The 8,946-nt window shown below is 35.4% G+C and overlaps 1 pseudogene; it reads left to right on the top strand.

The window, feature by feature from the left end:
- Positions 1-6,013: 6,013 nt before the first annotated feature.
- On the top strand, positions 6,014-6,522 carry LOC118888340 (annotated as a pseudogene).
- The last annotated feature ends 2,424 nt before the right edge of the window (positions 6,523-8,946 follow it).

Raw genomic sequence — 8,946 nt, 5'->3', positions numbered from 1 at the left:
GAACTCAACTGCAGATCTGACACAGCTAGTGCTCCTCCAAAGTGGCCCACTTACCCTGCCAGACTGAGTAGCCATATTTGGCCAGCAGTGGAGCCCCCCAAAGCATCCCTGTGCCCCATCAGTCATAGTGGTCACCCTTTGCTAGCAGTGGAGCCCTTCTAAAACAGCCACTCACCCTGCTAGACCTGGTATACACCCTTGGCCCCACCAGCATCCCCACAAAGTGGCTCCCAACCTGGGAGCTGACCCTGTACACAAGAGCATCAGAGATAGTTGTGACCAGACCCAGAGCAAGGGCCAGACCTGCATGCTAGTGCACCAGCAACAAGGCAGTTCAGCCACGATAGGAGGACACATGCAGCCCACATAGGGGAAATCCTGGAGCACCTGGCTCTCATGACTAGATGAGACCATGCTACTGGGCCCCACATGACACCTGCTACACAAACAACTCTTTCAAGACTGGGAGACATAGCTGATCTACTAATATGTAGGAACAAACACAGAGAGTTAGGCAAAATAAGAAGACAAGGGAATATATTCCAAGTGAATGAACAAGATAAAACCTCAGAAGAAGAACTAAATAAAATGGAGAAAACCAACCTTCTAGATAAGGAGTTGAAAGTAAAGGTCATAAAGATACTCACCAAACTCAGGAAAAGAGTGGAGAAAGAGAATTTCAACAAAGAGATAGAAAGTATAAAAATAATCTATCAGAGCTGAAGAATACAATAACAGAAGTGAAAAATACACTAGAGGGAACCAACAGCAGATTAGATGATGCAGAAGAAAGGATCAGCAGTAGGAAGACAGGCTAGTGAAATCATGCATTGGAACAGCAAAAAGTAAAAAAATGAGGCTAGTTTAAGGGACCTCTTGGACAATATCAAGAGTACTAATATTCATATGACAGCAGTCCCAGAAAGAGAAGAGAGAAAGGGACAGAAAACCTATTTGAGGAAATAATGCCTGAAAACTTTCCTAACCTGGTGAAGGAAACATACATCTATGTCCAGAAAGCACAGAGAGTCCCAAACAAGATGAACCTAAAGAGACCAACATGTAGACACATTATAATTAACATGTCAAAAATTAAAGATAAAGAGAGAATCTTAAAAGCAGCAGGAAAAAAGGAACTAACTACATATAGAGGAGCCCCTATAAGACCATCAGCTGACTTTTCAGCACAGACTTTACAGGCCAGATGGGAGTGGCATGGCATATTCAAAGTACTGAAAGGAAAAAAAAAACAAAAACTTACAACCAAGAATATTCTATCTGACAAGGTTATCCTTCATAATTGAAGGAGAGATAAAGAGTTTCCCAGGGACTTCCCTGGTGGCGCAGTGGTTAAGTGTCCACCTGCCAATGCAGAGGACATGGGTTCAAGCCCTGGTCCGGGGAGATCCCACATGCCATGGAGCAACTAAGCCGGTGTGCCACAACTGCTATAGCCTGCATGCCTAGAGCCCATGCTCCGCAACAAGAGAACCCACCGCAATGAGAAGCCCATGCACCGCAACAGAAAGCAGCCCCTGCTCGCCGCAACTAGAGAAAGTCTGCACACAGCAATGAAGACCCAACGCAGCCAAAAATAAATAATAAAATAAATAAATTAATTAATTAATTTTAAAAAAAGTTTCCCAGATAAGCAAAAGCTAAAGGAGCTTATCACTATTAAACTGCCCTCACAAGAAATGTTAAAAGGACATCTTCAAACAGAAAAGACTGTAAGTAGAAATATTAAAAATTATGAAAAAAAAATCTCATCAGTAAAAGCAAAAATATAGGTAGTGGATCAACCAACTATAGCGCTAGTATGAACATTAACAGGCAAAATTAGTAAATGTATACATCTATAATAATTAAGGGATATGCAAAATAAAAAGATATAAAAAAATGACATCAAAAGCATAAAATGTTGTGTTGGGAGTAAAAATGTAGTGCTTTTAGAATGCACTCAAACGTAAATAACCATGTAAGCATCAACCTAAAATAGACTGCTATATACACATGTTGTTATATAAGAACCACATGGTAACCACAAAACAAAAACCGATAATAGATACACATAACATAAAGAGACAGGAGTATAAACATGATACTAAAGAAAGTCATCATAAGAGATTATTACAAAAAATTATACACCATCAAATTGGACAGCCTAAACAAAATGGATAATTCCTAGAAATATACAATCTTTCAAGACTGAATCAGGAAAAAATAGAAAATCTGATTAGACTAATTACTAGTAATGAAATTGAATCAGTAATCAAAAAATTCCCAACAAACAGAAGTCCAGGACCAGATGGCTTCCTGGGTAAATTCTACCAAACATTTAAAGAAGACTTAATACCTATCCTTCTCAAACTATTCCAAACAATTGAAGAGGAAGGAGCACTTTCAAACTCATTCTACAAGGGTCATGTTACCTGTTTACAAAACCAAAGACACTACAAAAAAAAGAAAATTACAGGCCAATATCCCTGATGAACATAGATGAAAAAATCCTCAATGAAATATTGGCAAACTGAATTCAACAATATTAAAAGGATCATATACCATGATCATGTAGGATTTATTCCAGGGATGTAAGGATGTTTCCATATTTGCAAATCAATATGATAAATCACATTAACAAAACAAAGGATAAAAATCATGATTATTTCAACAGATGCAGAAGAAGCTTTTGACAAAATTCAACATCCATTTATGATAAAAACTCTCAGCAAAGTGGGCACAGAGGGAACATACCTCAACATAATAAAGGCCATATATCACAAATCTGCAGCTAACATTATGCTCAAAGATGCAAATTTGAAAAGTATTTCCTCTAAGATCAGGATCAAGACAAGGATGCCCACTCTTGCCACTTTTATTTGACATAGTATTGGAAATCCTAGCCACAGCAGTCAGATGATAAAAAGAAATAAAAACCATACAAGTTGGAAAAGAAGAAGTAAAACTGTCACTGTTTGCAGATGATGGGATACTATATATAGAAAATCCTATAGACCAGCAAAAAAAAAAAAAAAAAATTAGAACTAATAAATGAATTCAGAAAAGTCACAGGGTACAAAATTAATATACAGAAACCTGTAGCCTTTCTATACCCTAATCATCTATCAAAAAAGAGAAATTAAGAAACAATGCCACTTACAATTGTGTCAAAAAGAATAAATATCTAGGAATAAATTTAAACAAGGAGGTGAAAGACTGTACTCTGAAAACTATAAGACACTGATGAAAGAAGTTGAAGATGACACAAATCAATGGAAAGACATGCCATGCTCATGGCTTGGAAGAATTAATATTGTTAAAATGACCATAGTACCTAAAGCGATCTACAGATTTAGTGCAATTCTCATCAAAATACAATTTTTAACAACTAGAACAGGTAATCCTAAAATTTGAATGGAATCATAAAAGATCCCAAATAGCCAAAGCAATCTTGAGAAATAAGAACAAATCTGGAGATATCATGTGCCCTGATTTCAAACTATACTACAAAGCTATACTAATCAAAACAGTATAGCTCTTACTACACAAAAACAAACACATAGATCAATGGAACAGAATAGAGAGCCCAGAAATCTTTAGTAAATGATGTTGGGAAAATTGGACAGCTACATGCAAAAGAATAAAACTCAACCTTTTTCTTACACCATATAGAATAATAAACTCAAAATAGACTAAAGACTTAAATGTTAAACTTAAAACCATAAAATTCCCAGAAGAAAAAATAGGCAATATACTCCTTGATGTCGATCTTAGCAATATTTTTCTGGATCTGTCTTCTCAGGCCAGGGCAACAAAACCAAAGATAAACAAATAGGACTACACCAAAGTGAAAAGATTTTGCATGGTGAAGGAAACCATCAATGTAACTAAAGGCAACCTACTGAATGATAGAAAATATTTGCAAATGATGTATCTGATAATGGGTTAATAGACAAATTATATAAAGGATTCACACCACTCAATATCAACAAAACAAACAATCTGATTATAAAATAGGCAGAGGACTTGTATAGACATTTCTCAAAAGATGACATACAGATGGTTAACAGACACATTAAAAGATGTTCAACATCACTATCAGAGAAATGCAAGTAAAAACCAAAATGAGATATAACTTCACACCTATCAGAATGGCTGTCATCAAAAAGACAGAAAATAACAAGTGTTGGTGAGTGAAGAAAAGAGACCCCTTGTACACTGTTGCTGGGAATGTAAATCGGTGCAGCCATTATGGAACATTTTTTGAGGAACCTCCACAGTATAGAGGTTCCTCAAAAAATTAAAAATGGAACTACCATATGATCCAGCAATTCCACTTCTGGGTATTTACCTGAAGAAAACAAAACCACTAGTTTGAAAAGGTATATGCATCCCTATGTTCATTGCAGCATGATTTACAATAGCTGGAAACAAGGAAGCAACCTACATAGCCATTGATATTTGAATGGATAAAGAAGATTACACACACACACAAACACAAACACAGACACAGGAATATTACTCAGCCATAAAAAAGAATGAAATCTTGCCATCTGCAACAACATGGATGGACCTAGAGGGTATTATGCTAAGTGAAATAAGTTAGAGAACACAGTATTATCTCACTTATATATGGAATCTAAAAAGAAAACAAATGAACAGAAATAGACTTATAAATACAGAGAGCAAACTGGTGGTTTCCAGAGGGGAGGGGAGTGAAGGGTTGGGCGAAATAGGTGAAGGGAATTAAGAGATACAAACTTCCAGTTATAAAATATAAAATATATAAGGCACAGGATATAACATATAACATATGGAATATAATAAATAATACTGTAATAATTTTGTATAGTGAAAGACAGTTACTGGACTTGTCATGGTGATTATTTTATAATATACTTGGTTGTCCCATCACTATGTTGTGCAGCTTAAACTAAAAATATTGGAAGTCAACTATACTTCAATAATAAAAAAATGAATAAAAATTATCTGAACTAGTTACTCCAAGTCTCTTCCAGTGGCAATAATAATATATATATTTTAAAAAGCCAATATATCAAGTACTATTTAAGGTTATATTTCAAATATATATCTGCTATAAAATGTTTCCGAGGTAAATTGTAACTAATGGTGCCAGCAGTGGTAAATATTTCTGAACAGCCATCATTTAAAAAAATCGATTTAAATCATACTAAACAAATATGTTTATGAAATCATTAAAACCCAATTGATAAAATCCTAAAACATAGATAATACTGTTATTACTGAATGCCAACTTATGCCATCATTTCAATAAAATTATGAGGGCATGGAAATAACCAGGTTTTTAAAATCTTTTGAAATTATCAATTTTTAAAAAAGACTAGATTTGATATTGTTTCAAACCAAGGAAAATTTAACATTCTTTACATGAATGCTACTGACTGGGTATTTCTACAGAAGTCCCTTATGATATATTTAATAGAAAATTTCTCTGGTAACAGTATTGGCTTTTGTTTATTATATACTTTAATATGCAAATATTCCCTTTATGAAATCACTTCTAAGTTTTTCAATCTAATGTATGTGGAATAATTTGAAAAGAAATCAGAGGTCTTATTGCACAGAATTTTACAACACAGTTTTTATATTATTGTCAGCATTTGTCACTCTTTAAGGACTTTAATTGCACATTAAGAGAATGAAAACATTAAAAGCAATATGTCACCTAACCATCACATGAGCTGGGATTCATTTGTCTGGTCACCTCATTATCATCCATCTTAATGTTGGCAGACAACAGATCTCTAGGAGAAAGGGATGATGGATGGGAAAATACCAAAGGGGAAAAAGTTTGGGATCATAAAATCTGAAACTGAGCTAGAAGGTTACTGTTGTACTGGGTTGGTTATCTATAGTGGAAACAAATAGGATAGGGTATAGAGAATCCTGAAAAGAGATGTGATTTCCAAATTTCTGAGTGGAATAAGCTCATTTAAAACAGATACCTGGATCTTCTCCGTAAAAACACCAAATGGCGGATGACGCTGGTGCATTTGTCGCCACTGGGGATTACAATGGACATGTTGGTTTGGGTGTCAAGTGCTCAAAGGAGGTAGCCACTGCCATCTGTGGGGTCATCATTTTGGCCAAGCTCCCCACCGTCCCCGTGCAGCGAGGCTACTTGGGTGTCAAGATCAGCAAGCCCCATACCATCCCTTGCAAGGTGACTGGCCACTGTGGGTCTGTGCTGGTGTGCATCATCCCTGCCCCCAGGGGCACTGGCATGGTCTCAGCCCCTGTGCCCAAGAAGCTACTGATGATGGCCGGAATTGACGACTGCTACACCTCTGCCAGGGGCTGCACCGCCACCCTGGGCAACTTTTGATGCCATTTCCAAGACCTACAGTTATCTCACTTCTGATCTCTGGAGAGATGGAGGTTCACCAAGTCTCCGTATCAGGAATTCACTACCATCATTTAAAGACCCACATCAGAGTTTCCGTGCAGAGGACACAAGATCCAGCTGTAGCCACCACATAGTTTTATATGAGAAAAATAAAGTGAATTAAGCCATTTTAAATAAATAAAATAAATAAATAAATAAAACAAATACCTAAAAAGAGAACCATATCCTTCTTTTCCAGAACAGTAAGAATAATCTGCATCGTTATTTCTAGAGTTCAGAAATAGTATATTGCAAGTATCCCCTTGCCCTGTAGTGTTTAATAATAGAATAGATAAATTTAGTTAGGTGCTGTCTTACCTGGGAGCTGGTGGCTAGACTATTTGAACTCCCCAGTTCCTTTTTAACAGCAGGACTCTTTATTTTGCTCCTGGGATACAGAATAAATATTGTGCACCTGGAAATGTCAGCAAAAAGCACTTTCAATATTTTTCTATATTATTTTAGTGAAAGATAACATTCCTTCATGTACAACTGCTAAGACTGCCCATGCTTGCTTTCAAAATAGAACTCTCCAAAGGATCATTCAGACTCCCATCATCTTCAAAAATCAACCCTAGAAATCAATAGGAGCCAAAAAATAATTTCATATAAATCTGCTGTGAAAAAAACTCACCATTCATTTTAACCAAGGGAATTTACAAAGCATTAAATTGTCATGTTTTCTCTCTTACATAGCTTTTGATGATGAAAACATTATACTGTAAAATTTTCAAAAGTGGATAAATCACTATAAATATTTAAAAACTTAAAAATAAAAGCTTATAAATAGGTAAATGGGCAAGTGGAATAAACATTAGATGTAATGATAATAAAATTTGTGATTGAACAGTTGATGTCTAAAGGGTTAACAGTCATTCTATTTCAGCACGATATGTAGTATCAATATATCCTATTATGTTTGTCTGAAGATTATACATATTTCATATCATAAATATATGTACAATACATATAGGAACTAAGACTTAATTTGGCCTCAAGCTGACTCTCCATTCTTAGACATTACTATATCTGTTCTTACTATTCCCCTCGTTCCAGCCACACTGGTCAAAAACTGTATATTTTAGAATATGTCCTATTTTCCTATCTATGCTTTTGTTTATATTTTGTTCTCACTGTAAGATGCTTTCCCTCTAGGATTCCCGCCTTCCATGCTAATCTGTCTTATTTCCTTATGGTTTACATATTCATTTATGTATTTTTTTTTCCACTTCAGTAAACATTTATTGAGAACCTACTTTGTACAAGGTAATTTTGAAACTTCTGGAGATATATTGAAAAGAAAGTATTTTTTTCCATAGTAGAAATTAGAGTCTAGTGAGGGAGAGAGACATGAAAAACATGAAAATAAAAATGTAAACATATTCTAGGAAGGAAAACAAAAAGCTAGGTGTAATATGGGGGAGCAATTTTGCGACGTACTTTAGGTTAGACGATCAGGAAAAGCCCCAGAAATATGAATAAGGCACCAACCAAGTGAAATATAAGGGGAAAAATAGGTAGATGGAGTAGCATGTGTAAACTTCCTGAAGTGGGAATATGCTACATGAATTTGGACAGAAAGAATAGAAAAGCCAGTGTGACTGCAGTATAGTGAGGGGAAAAAGTGGCACAACCTGAGGTGTGAGAGATGGACAACCATCAAATCATATAAGATCGTATATATCATGGTAAGTGTTTCACTGCCTAGAGTAATAAGATCATAAGAGTATCAGAAATTGTTGTAGGTATTTTACTTGTATCATCACTTTGAATCCTCATGAAGACTCTATTTGATAGGTACTATCAATACTCCCATTTTAAAGATAACAAAAGTGAGGAGCACAGAGGTTAAGTGACTTGCCCACAGTCACTAGTAAGTAGTACAGACAGGATTCAAACTCAATTGATCTGGTCCTAGGACCAGAGTTCTTTATCTCTCAGTAAGTATGATAGGAAGCAGTAGGAGGGTTTTAAACAGGAGGCTTATATGTTGAGATTTACAGGTTTTAAAAATAATTCTGGTTGAATTGGGAAGAACTGCTTGAAAGTGAGCAAAAGGGGAAGTAGGGAAAATATTAGGAGGCTATTACAATAGTCTAAGTGAGAAATGACAGTGCCTTGGCTCCTGGTAGAGTAAGAAAAAATAAATGGATTAAAAATATATCTTTTAAAAATATTTTTTCAATGTGTAGGTAAAATGAATGCGTTTTGGTAATGTACTAGATATGGGGAAGGAAGAGAGAGTGCAAAATAATGTATCTGATGCATGGTCGTCTTGCAGATCATCATGATATCCTTGGTTTGCTTGCAGTTATAAGTGAACTCAGTTAGGCATTCTTTATGTGGTAACTGTGAAGTAGGCTTTTTTTTAAACTAATTTATTTTCCCCAATTTCTGCTGTATGAAACCTAATGTGGCATATTTAATTTATCAAAATTTCATTTTTTACACCAAGAATATTACATATAAAAAAGAAACAAGAACACTTCCTCACCTCCAATGTCATCAATAATCTTGAA

This window comes from Balaenoptera musculus, chromosome X, assembly GCF_009873245.2.
Source record: "Balaenoptera musculus isolate JJ_BM4_2016_0621 chromosome X, mBalMus1.pri.v3, whole genome shotgun sequence".
Taxonomy (NCBI): domain Eukaryota; kingdom Metazoa; phylum Chordata; class Mammalia; order Artiodactyla; family Balaenopteridae; genus Balaenoptera; species Balaenoptera musculus.
Note: the sequence above shows the minus strand (reverse complement) of the source record. Positions and strands in the feature narration are given on the sequence as shown.